The sequence below is a fragment of the Somniosus microcephalus genome, chromosome 26, assembly GCF_052327205.1.
Source record: "Somniosus microcephalus isolate GS21.2 chromosome 26, FLI_Smic_1.0, whole genome shotgun sequence".
NCBI lineage: Eukaryota > Metazoa > Chordata > Chondrichthyes > Squaliformes > Somniosidae > Somniosus > Somniosus microcephalus.
In genome coordinates this window covers 23347203-23361486 of record NC_141012.1, presented here as the reverse complement: position 1 = coordinate 23361486, position 14284 = coordinate 23347203, and the positions used below count along the sequence as shown (strand labels likewise).

The 14284-nt window shown below is 43.8% G+C and overlaps 1 protein-coding gene across 19 annotated transcripts in view; it reads left to right on the top strand.

Annotated features, from left to right (window-relative positions):
- LOC147100348 (neural cell adhesion molecule 1-like) overlaps positions 1-14284 on the top strand; it is a 576064-nt gene that overhangs the window by 279674 nt on the left and 282106 nt on the right. The gene's annotated exons all lie outside the window — the stretch shown is intronic.

Genomic DNA, 14284 nt, shown 5'->3' with positions numbered 1-14284 from the left:
TTTTCATCAGCTTAATTTTTGCCTTCTGCAAATGCATAGTTTACAAATGCCTGCAGGAGAACTGACCTGTACAGACAGGGAAAAGGACATGTTGATTTTCTGGCTGGAGGGAAGTAAGACAGTGGTCAGTATTAGGGCCACTGCTTTTTTAAATATATATTAATGACCTGAACCTGGTTATAGGGGACACAATTTCAAAGTTTTCAGATGACACGAAACTCGGAAATACGGTAAACAGTGAGGAGGCTAGTAGCAGAGTTCAGGAGGACGTAGACAGACTGATGAAATGGGCAGACACATGGCAGATGAAACTTAATGCAGAGAAGTGTGAAGTGACGCATTCTAGGAGGAAGAATGAGGAGAGGCAATATAAATGAAATGGTGCAATTTTAAAAGAGGTGCAGGAACAGCAAGACCTGAGGGTTCACATGTTCACATCTTTGAAGGTGGCCGGACAGGTTGAAAAAGCATGTGGGATCCTTGGATTTATAATCGCCATAGAGTACAAAAGCAAGGAAGTTTGCTGGACACTTAGAAATCACTGGTTAGACCTCCGCTGGAGTACTGCGTCCGATTCTGGGCACCATACTTGAGGAAGGATATCAAGAGGCCTTGGAGAGGGTGCAGAGGAGATATACCAGGAACGAGATTCAGTTCTATGGAAAGACTAGAGAAGCTGGGATTGTTCTCCTGAGAGCAGAGAAGGTTAAGGGGAGATTCAACAGAGGTGTTCCAAATTATATGGGACTTTGATAGAATAGGAAACTCTCTCTTTACCGGCACCTAAATAACCGGTAATCTCTCTTAACCGGCAAAATTCAGGAGTAGGTTCAGGTAAGTTTTACTTCATATTAGTGGCTGTGTAACCAGGGTTCCTGGATCTGTGGCCGTGTAACCGGGGTTCCCTGCACCTGTTGCCATGCAACAGGGACTCCTGGATCGGTGGCCGTGTAACCGGGACTCCTGCACCTGTTGCCGTGCAACAGGGACGCCTGGATCTGTGGCCGTGTATGGGGCTCTCGTACCTTAGTAAGTATACCTCTCTGTAATCCGGACTTTTTGATCAACCGGCACCACACCAGTCCCGTCGGTGTCAGATAAAAAAGAGCTTCCTGTAAGTAGGGAGAAACTGTTTCCACTGGCGGTTGGGTTGGTAACGAGAGGACGTAGATTTAAGATAATTGGCGAAAGAACCAGAGGGGAGCCGATTTTTTTTTAACGCAGCAGTTTGTCATGGTCTGGATTGCACTGCCTGAAAGGATGGCATATGAGGGCCAACTTTCCAAATGTGCTCTCCTGGTGCAAAGCCTCGCGTGCTGGGAGTGCATTTTGGGAAATCATGGGTGCGCTTCCATGACTTTCCGTCCATTATGGATGGAAAATTGTGGGGAGTGCACCTGCTATTTCCCAATATGTGGCCCCGGTGGGAAAAGCTGTACACTGGGAGCAGCGAGCATTTGCAAAATCAGCCTGGTAGATTCCTGGAAATTGCATCATTTGTACACAACAGGGGCACCATCTGGGATGAGATCACCTATCCAGACACCATCTCCAGTTTTTTCTTTCCAAAGTTTGATTGTAACTTTGGGAATATTATATTTCATATTCCAGTTATATTAAAATGTGACACCTGAGAAGACATAATAGCAAATTCTTGTAGGTTGAGCTGTTATGACAGAGTGGCTAACTTTGCTATATATTTAACCTTAGAGTTAGTGTGCATAGTATCTACAAAAATAAGAGTTGAAATTATACTCTGCAATATTAGTATTGAGCACATTAATGTGTTTGCTTGAAGTTCCTTTGTCCACTATTTAAACAAAGGTTTATTACTAATGTAGCACTGGGTAATTTCACCCCAACTGTGTGCACAACCAGTGTCATTAAGTGGCGGAAGAGCATTTTAGATGTAGTTTCTGTGTTGGAGCTGAAAGCAGTCTGGTTCTATTGCTAGAGTCTGACATCAGAAGCTAGAGTTTTGGGGGGAACAATTGAGTTGCGCCCCCTTTGGGACACTAACTTCGCCGGGGCGCTACTTTTAGTAGGGGGCTTCAGAGGAGGCTGGGGACGGCAGAGAGGGCAGGTGCTGGCAGGCGGCCAGCAACAAAAATGTCCGCCCGGCACCTTCCCTTTAATTAGTGCCGCCCTGGCCGCAGGTAGACACCCCCCCGACCCTGTCAGACATAGCGTCTGGCGGTAAGTCAGGGGGCGCTAGCGAAGATCACGGCTGGGGCGCTGCGCACGGCGATGACGCCATTGCTGGCGGCGCAGCGCCACAGGGCGCTAACTGTTACCGCCGCCGCTAACCTCCTGCTGAATTTCATGGGAGGCATTGGCGGCACCGCGCCCGGATGCTAGTTGCGGGAGGTGCAAAGCAACAGAATTTTTAGGCCCTCTTCTTTGTTTAAAGCTGAACATTCACTTAGCAAAACAGTCTAATGCTGCAGCTGTTTAGCCTTGCCTCATCAACAGTACCATGCTGGCCTATCCTGGCCACTTTCATACATAAATACAGGAAACTTTCTGGTATCCGGCACAGATGGGACCGACGTGGTGCCGGTTCAGCAACAATTCCGGATAACCGAACGCTATAGTAAAAGATACGGAGCTCAGAGCTCCGTATAAAGCAACAAACCCTGTTGCTTAGCAACAGCTTCAGAACAACGTCCACAAGTTGCAAGCGTCTCTGTAGCTTAGCAACAGCTGCAGCCAAACCCTTGCCTTCCTCCATTTGTTGCTGTGCAAGTAATAAAAGTCATAAAAGTTAGCTGAAACCGACTCCTGAATTTTGCCGGTTAACCGACATTTCCGGTTATTTAGGGGCCGGTTAATCGAAAGTTTCCTGTAGCTTATTAAAGTGTTCTATTATTAGAGTATTATTTTAAAGAGTATCATTTTGATGCTTTAACCAACACAAACCTTGGTTTGAACAAACTGTATGTGCAGCTTCATTAACCTACATTTCCAATTGCAAGGATGTTGTTTGTTTCGATTGGCAAAGAAAGAGGAAAACCATTTTTACGCAACGAGTGGTTAGGATTTGGAATGCGCTGCCTGATAGAGTGGTGGAAACAGATTCAATAGTAGCCTTCAAAAAGGAATTGGATAAATACTTGAAGGAGAAAAAATTGCAGGGATATGGGGAAAGAGCGGGAGATAAGACTAACTGGGTTGCTCTTCGAAAGAGCCGGGGCAGACTCGATGGGCCGAATGGCCTCCCCCTGTGCTGTACTATTCTATGATTCTATAATTTTAAAATGCAATTTCTGTTTTGTGAATCGCGTTTAAAAATAAATTTTAAAATCTGTCATTTGTAGACAGAAGCAACTATTTAGAGATAACTTCATCAAAACGTGAATTTGAAGGCACTTTGAAAGCAGCTGGATGGCCATGTCTGTCTGTTGAAAGATTTATTATAATCCAACCGGTGAAAATCAGTTTTCAACTAGTAAAGAAATTCGTTACAGCCAGCGGACAGCATTAATTCATCTCTTTTTATCCTGTTGTCATAATATGTGCTTAAGAAGCAATCCAACTTTTTGTACAAATAACAGTGGGGAGCATTGTTGGATAAGTGCAAGGGTTTATCATGGCATTTCACAGTATAAGGCTGCGATTTTATCGGCACTAAGGGCGGGTTTGGAGGCAGGTCAAGGGTCAAAATCGTTTCGATTGATGGCAGGTTTCAATCCCGCTGTCAACCCGCCTCCAAACAATTTTCCCAAGTGTTCGGTCCCCGACTTGCGCATAGATCCAACACCTAGCGGCGGGAAGAGGATTATAGCCACTTACCTTCCTGTTAACAGGTACTTGATAGTAGTTAACAGGCACTTTTTCAATTTTGCCACTTCTGCCTCAGGGTTCCTGACGTCTGGACACCATGCCAGGTAAGTGTGGTGTGTTGTGAGTCTGCTGTAGTGTTTCTGCACTGATGACAGCTGCAGAAGTGGGGTGAAGGATCCAATGGTCCACTGGTGAGTTTCAGAGGTAAGAAAATGTTGGGAAAATAATTTTTTATGTATTTACACTTTTCTGTAGGTAGCAAATTTTAAATTGGCTATCTAGTCCCACCTCATTGGAAGAACCTCTCTCACCAGTGACAGATCGCTTCTGTAACCTCACCTGCAGCTGCCATCTGTTCTAGCTGATGGAGGGAGTCATTGGAGAGCCTGGGTGCAAGATCTCACCTTTGTACAGTGATTGTCAGTGTTTGCAACATCTCAATGCTGTCAAACACTGAGAAATGAGCTGTCAAAGAAAAATTGTGCGTAATCCCTTTAAGAAAACTGGCAGATGACGCGTCAAATGATGTCATCTGATCGGCTTCCTCTTAATTGGCCGGCAAGCCCGCAGGGTGGGCTTAACAAGGCCAGTTGACGTAAAATCATGTCTGTGGGCCGGATGTAGTTGGGGGCGGGACTGGAAGCCGGAAACCAGCTGACCCGCTCCCAACCCGCATCCATTTACAAAATCACGGCCTAAGGGTTTATTGAACAAACCTACTTGCTCTTGTCCTTTTTAAGTGAAAGGATTACAAGCAGAATGATTTAAACTCCAGTACGTTTGCTTTAGTACTTTAGCTTTGAAAAGTCATATTGCTTCAACTAGATTTTCCCCAGCAATATCTAACCTATTTTGTCAGCTCTCACTTTTCATGTCTAATCATTGCCATTTTTCACCCTCAAAGTCTGCTGTTTGCATTGGGACTCCTGGGCAATAGTTAAATGTTCCAAAATAACTTTTTGAATTTTATTTAAATCAAGTCCAGGAGCCTGAGATGTTTGCTGTAACATCTCATTTCAATAGTTGCTTCTGTTGAACAGCAAGCAGCAGAAGACGGGTGTCACAGTCCAAAATTATGATCAAGATAAACCTGCTGTATAAATTAGTCTTGCTTGCGCGGTTTTATGACATTTAAGTATACGTGGGCGACTTACTGAGTTTTTGTTGCAGTGGTAACCATAAAATAGGAGAGTGAGTTATACTTAAGTGTGCCTTGTACACGAGTTCATATGAACATCTCATAAACACATGTAAACCACTACAAACCCGCGACCTCTACCACCTAGAAGGACAAGGGCACCAGGTGCATGGGAACGGTATCACCTCCAAGTTCTACTCCAAGTCACACACCGTCCTGACTTGGAAATATATCGCCGTTCCTTCATTGTCGCTGGGTCAAAATCCTGGAACTCTCTCCCTAACAGCACTATGGGAGTAACTTCACCCCAGGGACTGCAGCGGTTTAAGTCGGCGGCTCACCACCACCTTCTCGAGGGCAATTAGGGATGGGCAATAAATGCCGGTCTTGCCAGTGATGCCCACATCCCATGAACGAATTTTAAAAAGTGTTTAGCTGAGAAATGCTTTGCGCACCCTGTTTTGATTAAAATCACAGGATGAAGCTTTCCCAATGATGTGGTGTTTACCCTGTGGGTAGCTGTACCATACTGACTAGAAAGGTCCCAGGTTCAAACTCCAGCTTGCTGAGTTAGCTGATCTTGGCTGGAACCACTGTAGGGACAGCAATAGCAACTCAGGGTTGTGGGGTGGGGGAAATCAGTCAAGTTTCTCACTCCTACTTGCCATGCTGGAAGTGTACATGTATGGATGTCGGGTGAATACAGCATCAAGCTCAACTGTGAAGCCACATGTGGCTGAATAGCCTGCTGACATTCACTGTCCAGGCTCACGTGCATAATGATCACCGGAGGGGGTGTGGCTTCATAAAATTGTACTCCAGGAAGCAGTACACAGCTTCAGAAGAGAAGGGGAAGGAAGAAAATTGTCAAAAAAGTTCAGCATGGGGAAATAATCACCTAATTTGAAAGTCTAACAGTACAAGTTGCTGATGATTTTAAAAATTAATTTATTAGTATTTCCAAGACAGGACTAAAGCTTTAAGGCCACATGTTTCTATTTCATAAAGTATTTCCCCAACTAACTCCAACTTTGATTGAAAGGCCTCTAATGCCATTGTATTAGATGTGTAGTAATATGTTGTTTATGATTAGCTATTTCCCTTATGGAGCTGTCAGTGAATCACACCAGCCTCTGGAATCACACCCACGTGGTTGACTTGAGGATTTAACGGTAATGAACTACAATAAACTTTATATTGCTGCGTCTGAGAAATTCAGTTAATGTGGAAATTGTGCCTCTCCTCCTTCATCTGTAGTTACTTTGAAAAAGGGCTGAAGCAAAAGACTAGACATCAGTGTTTCTTGCCTTCAAGATAATACATGAATCCTGATGACATTTTTCAATCAACAGTTTATTAAATGGAGTTGAATGCTACTCAGAAGCTTCTAAAAATATACTTGAGATTTATTGGGGGAAAAAAAAAGTTAATGTGACATACAGATCATAAAACTACTTTATGTTAACACTTGAAAGTAAAATGCAAGATTGTTATTCATTGATTTATAGCTTTATGCTTGTAGAAGAGGATTATAAAATAAGTAGATTGTGAGGAGCTCTTTGAAAGAAGACTTAACAAAAAATCAAAATTATACAATGCTCATGGCATCAGTGTTCTTCATGAGATAACCTACCATGATACAGAATAATCCAAAGCAAACTTAGCCTTCCTGTCCTTTAGGACAATTGAATGACATGTTTGGAACCTGTTATCAGTTTACAGGAAACTTTCGATTTACCAGCACCTAAATAACCGGAAATCTCGGTTAACCAGCAAAATTCAGGAGTAGGTTCAGGTAACTTTTATTACTTGCCTTCCTCCATTTGTTGCTGTGCAAGGGTGTGGCTACAGCTGTTGCTAAGCTACAGAGAAGCTTGCAACTTGTGGCCATTGTTCTGAAGAGCAACAGGGTTTGTTGCTTTATACGGAGCTCTCAGCTCCGTATCTTTTACTATAGCTTTTGGTTATCCGGAATTTTTGATGAACTGGCACCACGTCGGTCCCGTCCGTGCCAGATAAAAAAAAGTTTCCTGTATTATGTAGCATAAAGAAAAATGCTTCTCCTAGATGTTGCACACTTGGGGCCAGATATTAGTTGCTAGGGTGCTGTACAGTTTCTCCGAACTAATGCACCTGTGCAGTTTAAGCAAAACTTTACGGCCCAGGAATTCGACATGCGTCCAAAATCAGCACAGTCAGTGAAGTGGCAGCTCCGTGCGTCCGTTCGGGGAGGGCGGGAAATCGCACAGCTTTCATGTAGATCAAGTCGGCAATGGAGGTGGCGGGGGGGGAGTGGTGGTAGGCAATCTCGTGGGGGGGGGGGGGGGGCCACGAACGAACCAGCAGCAGGCCAGAGTTCTTTTGTGGGCCCAGGAGGGGCGCTCCTACTTTTCATGGATCCACAAAATTAAAATAACAAATGGCTTCGGCCTGCAGGGGTGCCTTTAAGGACCGCTGGTTAGGTTGCTCAGCACCTGATACGGAGTGTGGACAGTGCAAGCTCTGCCCATTTGTACCTGAGGGTGGGGGGGGGGTTCCCTACAACCGGTGCAGGGGTCTGATTTGCAGCTTTAAGCAGCCGTACGGCAGCTCGCCCATTTACAGGACTTCTGGAATATCACATCGAGTGGGCCTCGGACGTCACACAGGCGGATGAGGCAGCCCACTGCTCGCCCCAGTGACTGCCCATAAACAGCGGAGAGAGGGATGACCAGTTCATCTGGTTTATTTTGGTGGTGTTGGGTTGAGGCTGGAATGTTGACCAGGATAGCTGCTCTTTCCTGCAGGAGAAAGGAAATTAATTGAAACTGGGCCAATCTGGTGTGTAAAGCCAGGATTTTACTTCCCACATGTTGATCTAGTGAAATTAGCATTTTAATGAGCAAAAACACTTTTTTTTGTGTTGGGAGAGATAAACAATGACCAGCTCTACCGTACATTTTTTAATTGGCTCCTGTTTTTCGGTGTTTTCTTCTGTTGCTCTATTTCCGGTTTTCCTATGCAAAGTAGTTGCCATTTCTGGCCGAGAGACGAGGTGACTGGTTCCAGGTCTCGGCCGATGCTGAGCCAAAACTGACAACTGGGAGGTGTGCGTGAGTGGCCCGGGGAGGCTCCGCCTCTTATTTTTCTTTCCCCTCCCTCTCTGTGAGGAGGCCCCTGGCCTTCATTCAGTGCCTCCCCATAGCTGAGATCAGCAGCTCACTTTGTGGAAAATTTCACCCCCGAATCTGTGGCTTTTCACATCATTACACTGAAGCTAAACATAATAGTGGAACCTTTACACTGAGGAAGTGTACTATACCCATCAGGACAAAAATACCTGCAGTGAATGAGGTCTTAACAAATGTGGAAAAGTGATCAGCAAACTACTGTAGTTTCAATCTCGCATTGGCTTGGACTTCACTCTTTGTTGGCTTGGATGTTTTGTACAAGGCCCGGTAGCACATGCTGAGTACCTATATTCAAGTTGTCCAATCACAGGCAGAAAGTTCAGTGAATCTTATTGATTTGAGTTGACCTAGAGAAACAGATCCGTTATTTGAGACTATACTGTAAGCGTGTGCTGATTGTTCCAGTTTCTTCCTCTTTCTCGCACATTTGTCAGGCTTTACCGTAACCGGAATTTATTTTATTTTTCCGAATGGATAAACTTTGAAATTGGGCTGTCTATAGTCATCAGTAGCACAAAAGCTGCATGTAGTAACTGGATGAAGACACATTGGGGATAATTTGGACTGTATGTGATAGTGTAAAATAGGTAATAGTGAACTTTTGTTTTTATTCGTTCTGGGATGTGGGCGTTGCTGGCAAGGCCAGCATTTATTGCCCATCCCTAATTGCCCTCGAAGGTGGTGGTGAGCCGCCGCTTTGAACCGCTGCAGTCCGTGCGGTGAAGGAGCTCTCACAGTGCTGTTAGATAGGGAGTTCCAGGATTTTGACCCAGCGACGATGAAGGAACGGCGATATATTTTCAAGTCAGGATGGTGTGTGACTTGGAGAGGAACCTGCAGGTAATGGTGTTCCCCTGCGCCCGCTGCCCTTGTCCTTCTAGGTGGAAGAGGTCGCAGGTTTGGGAGGTGCTGCCGAAGAAGCCTTGGCAAGTTGCTGCAGTGCATCTTGTAGATGGTACACACTGCAGCCACGGTACGCCGGTGGTGGAGGGAGTGAATGTTTAAGGTGGTGGATGGGGTGCCAATCAAGCGGGCTGCTTTATCCTGGATAGTGTCGAGCTTCTTGAGTGTTGTTGGAGCTGCACTCATCCAGGCAAGTGGAGAGTATTCCATCACACTCTGACTTGTGCCTTGTAGATGGTGGAAAGACTTTGGGGAGTCAGGAGGTGAGACACTTGCTGCAGAATACCCAGCCTCTGACCCGCTCTTGTTGCCACAGTATTTATGTGGCTGCTCCAATGGAAATAGAATTTAGGAGAGATGTAAATGGGGCTGTCGATATGCTATCACCTGTTTCACACTGTTGCTCAAAGGCAAAATAACCCCCATTTATTCTCCCCTATTCTGGATATATTTCTCCTTTAATATTTCCCAACTTAAATTGCTTTTCTTTCCTTTGGTTATGTAGCCAAATACAGTAGAACATTGCTTGCATTAGAAAACATCAACAATAGAGAATGATCTACAGTGTTCTTCCCTGTACCATTGGTGTTGCTTCCTCTCTGCTGTTCCATAACTCTTTGGTACAGTTTGGATAAAACTTCAATGTAATTTAGCATTTCATCAATTCCTGTGAGCCTGATGCTATTTTCTTAATGAAAACATCACACGGGAAATAAATTCTGCAGGATTGCTTTGAAGAACCTTGCTGACCCCTTAAGCATTAATCTTTCTTGTCTGCTTCTTGTCTGATGCTGGATTTGTATTCCTGGCGAAATGAGGGCATTTGTGATGGTTTGGTAAATCGGGATGCTTTTGAGAAATACTGCATTTCTTTTCCTATAAACCAGATTATTTGTGACCAACATCTGAAGAATATTAACTTACCCGCACTAATTAGATTTTTCATTTTTCAACAGCTTTGTCATTTATGTTTTTAATTGAGAAAATGTATCTGGGAATGCATTTTGAGGGGTACCACCTGTGCTCATTCCTTACAAGATAAATTAGCAAATGAAGTACAGTAATTAGTGAGAGATGAAAACTGGAGCAAACCTAGTGAAGTAGTTTATCTGTAACCAACACTGATTTCATCTCTGACTCCAAAGATTCTATGAATACAGCAATAAGCAATTAGTGTGCATGGTGATGTTAAACGTCGTTCTGCTAACAATTGCTTTTGCTTGACAATGAAATATAATGTGAGTTGCTGCCTCCTTTCATAAGAATGTAAGATCTTAATGATTTCTGAGAGTTCTTGGACAAGACACAAATAGGCAGCAGCCAGTATGTTTGAGCAATAGATCAAGAGTTTATTAAGCTTACAGCGTAATATACTTAACAACAGGCGATACTTTAACGAATAGCTCGCAGCTCTTGGTCTCTGGAGCCTCTCGGACACGGGTGACGTCGTCTTCAGTCTATTCCTTAGTTCTCGCAGTAGGTTGTTGTTCTTTGAGTATCGAGATTTTAACCCTTTTCTCATCAAAAGTTCGTTGGGCCAGTGCCATATATGGTCTTCAATAAAATCACCTTTTTTAATTTGTTCTGATGGTCAAAATACCATTGTCACTCAGACTAAGGTTAGCATCTTGGCCCCTCCTGGCTCCAGTATTTTTTCGACAACTCTACCCGGTTCATCGTTATCTTGTTTATACATTCTTCACCTCATTGGAATTTACCTTATCTCTCTCATTTCTAGCTTCCCTGGTACAAGCAGTACAAGTCCTTTCTATACCAAGGGGCCCATTGTTAGCACTGTCTCACTAGTCTTGAGGTATCCAGGCTACCTCACTTCAATCTACCAGATGGATACCTTAACTCCCATGATCTCTCTCATTTTATGTTCATACTAATTAACTTTTAATTATCTTTGCAATTAGTTTTGTTAAGCGAACTATAATTCCTACTTAGCATTATAATATGTTATTTAACAATTTAACCTTCACTCGCAGCCTATGGCTGTTTGTTATCAGAGCTTAGTCAAAACTGCTTCTGACTGTCCTTGCGGCTACATTCGAACAAGTTTTAATGTTTCCATACCCGCGGGGAATTATGGGTAAGATTAGTTAGTCAATGGCTGCAATTAAATTTATACATATATGATTCTCATCTACTAAGGACCTCCAAATACCAGCCTTTCTTACAAGAACATACGTAAATGACGGGCAGGAAAAGACCAGCTGGTCCATCAAGCCTACCCACACTCATGATGCCTGGAACATCATGGCGAGACACTTCCTACCCTGCAACAGCCACATAATGCACTGGGAGAGGCAAAAAAGAACAGGGAAAAAAAAAAACCAGGGCCAATAGGGAAAAAAAGAAATCTGGAAAATTCCTCTCTGATTCCCTCAGGTGATCAAAACCAGTCCAGGAGATCGCATTGACCACGTGTACGTTAACTGTTAAACCACTTACCTTTTATCTGATGTGCTCTCTGCCCCAGCCAAGAACTGGTCCAGGTCCTTTTTTAAGGCTTGCGGAGAGCCAGCAGACACCGCACAAGCTGGCATCGCATTCCGGAGGCTCACTACTCTCTGGGGGGAAAGAGAAACCGCCCAATATCCAGCCTATTCCTACTCTTGCGTAGTTTAAATGCATGTCCCGTGGTCCTCTCTAATCTGTCAAACTGTGAGAATCTATCAATAGGTGCGCAGTCCAGCCCTTTCACTATTTTATTTACCTTTATCGGGTCGTCTCTAAGTCTAGAATTGTAAAATAGAAACATAGAATGGTTACAGCACAGAAGGAGGCCATTTGGCCTGTTGAGCCCGTGCCAGCTCTCTGCAAAAGCACTTCAGCTAGATCCACTCCCCCGCTCTTTCCCTGTAGCCCTGCAATTTTTTTTCCCTTCAGGTACTTATCTAATTCCCTTTTGAAAGCCACAATTGAGTCTGCCTCCACCACCCTCAGGCAGTGCATTCCAGATCCTAACCACTCGCTGAGTAAAAAGGTTTTTCCTCATGTCGCCTTTGGTTCTTCAGCCAATCTGTGTCCTCTGGTTCTCGATCCTTCCACCAATGGGAACAGTTTCTATCTACTCTTTCCAGACCCCCCATGATTTTGAACACCTCGATGCTGCTCTAAAGGCTATCTTAGTAACTAAGGTTCTTTAAGCTAGGAATCATTCTTGTAGCTCTCCTCTGAAACTTTTCCATGGCCGTTACATCACCACCATATCTTCCTTCTCCTGAAAACACTTGATTCTTGCTGGAGTATGGTTCCTCGAGTGCTGGCAGCTTCTGGTAGCTTGCCCAAGGGACCGCTATTGAACAATGGATGGCATCACAGCAGAGCCCGATCCTGTTCTCACACACACACACACACACACACACACACACACACACACACACACACACTTTCCAGTAAGGGTCACTGAATAACGATTCGGAGAAAGCAGCCAGGCTGAATTATTCCACGTCCTTGTCCCAGGGGTGTCACAGCCAATTGCAGAAACCCCTTAGGCAGCACAGAAAGAATATGGATTAATGTAAATGTCATTGACAGCAAAATTACTGTACATGATTGCTGCAAAGTTGATGGTCTTGCACTTGCAGAATCAATCCACTGGTGTGCAAGAAGAGCCATGGATGTAGATGGCTGCCGTACTATTCTGCAAAACATGGTACAGGTAGTTTGTCTTTCCTAATGTTCTCTGAGCACAGCTGACATTTTCTCACCTGGCAACTGAACTAATCTATTGCTGCCGAGATTTTATTTAGATTTTATTTTTGCATTACAGAGTCCAAAATCAGAAACATTATTTTACTAGTTGCCTGTGTCCAGAGTGATGCGAACATTGGCATTAAAAGCACTAGACTGCTGACAGAAATACACTGCATAGAAATCAATTATGTTAAGCTGCAAAAAGCCACAAAGCAGAATCGATAGATTCTTAAGGCAGGTTTTGTAATAAGCCATCAGTTTTTAGATCGCTGTATTAAAACAAAAATCATTCTTCTTTGGTGGAAGGATTGTCTCTTTAGTACTGTAATATGATTATAACAGTGACCATAAATATGAATGAAACCTGTTAATAAACAATTTATTTAGGACTGGTAATGAAGTAACATGATTGTGTCTGCATTCATGTTAAACCCTTAAAGGAAAGCAGTTTATTTCTGCACCAGATTTTCTCTCTCGAGATTGTTTTTGTTTTTCCATTCTGTGTTGGTATTTCTGTGATTACATAGGAAATATGATTCAGCTTCACAAGTACAGTTAGATGTAAAGAGGCAATATTTGTTTGAATATGTTACATGATAGCATGAGGGGAGGTTATTTTCAAACCTGTAAATGATGTCCAGAGCCAAAAGGTTGAAGATTTACAGACAAAGGTCTGCATAACAAGTCTCAGTACCTAGCCTGTCAGCTCAGTGGGGTAGATTTTCATCTTCACTGCCCGGGCGGTAATCTGATGGGTCAGATCGCACAGAACCCTCCTAAGTTTTACTCTGTTGAAATCCATGAAAGAAAGACTTGCATTTCTATAGCGCCTTTCACAACCACCAGACATCTCAAAGCGCTTTATGGGGAGAGATTGGGTCGATTGGGCTAGTACTCGCTGGAGTTTAGAAGAATGAGAGGGGATCTCATTAAAACTTATAAAATTCTAACAGGACTAGACAGACTAGATGCAGGAAGGATGTTCCCAATGGTGGGGGAGTCCAGAACCAGGGAGTCACAGTCTAAGGATAAGGGGTAAGCCATTTAGGACAGAGATGAGGAGGAATTTCTTCACCGAGTGGTGAACCTGTGGAATTCTCTACCACAGAAGGCAGTAGAGGCCAATTCATTAAATATATTCAAGAAGGAGTTGGATATATTTAAGGCTAAGGGGATCTGGTGAGAAAGCAGGGACAGGGTACTGAATTTGGATGATCAGCCATGATCTCATTAAATGGCGGAACAGGCTCGAGGGGCCGAATGGCCTACTCCTGCTCCTATGTTTCTAGCCAATGAAGTACTTTTGGAGTGTAGTCACTAATGTAATGTGGGAAACACAGCAAGGTCCCACAAACAGCAGTGTGATAATGACCAGATAAACAGTTTTTATTATGTTGATTGAGGGATAAATATTGGTTATGACACCAGGGATAACTCCCTTACTCTTCTTCGAAATAGTGCCATGGGATCTTCTCCACCTGAGAGAGCAGACGGGGCCTCGGTTTAATGTCTCATCCGAAAGACGGCACCTCTGACAGTGCAGCACTCCCTCTGCACTGCACTGGAGCGTCAGCCTAGATTTTTG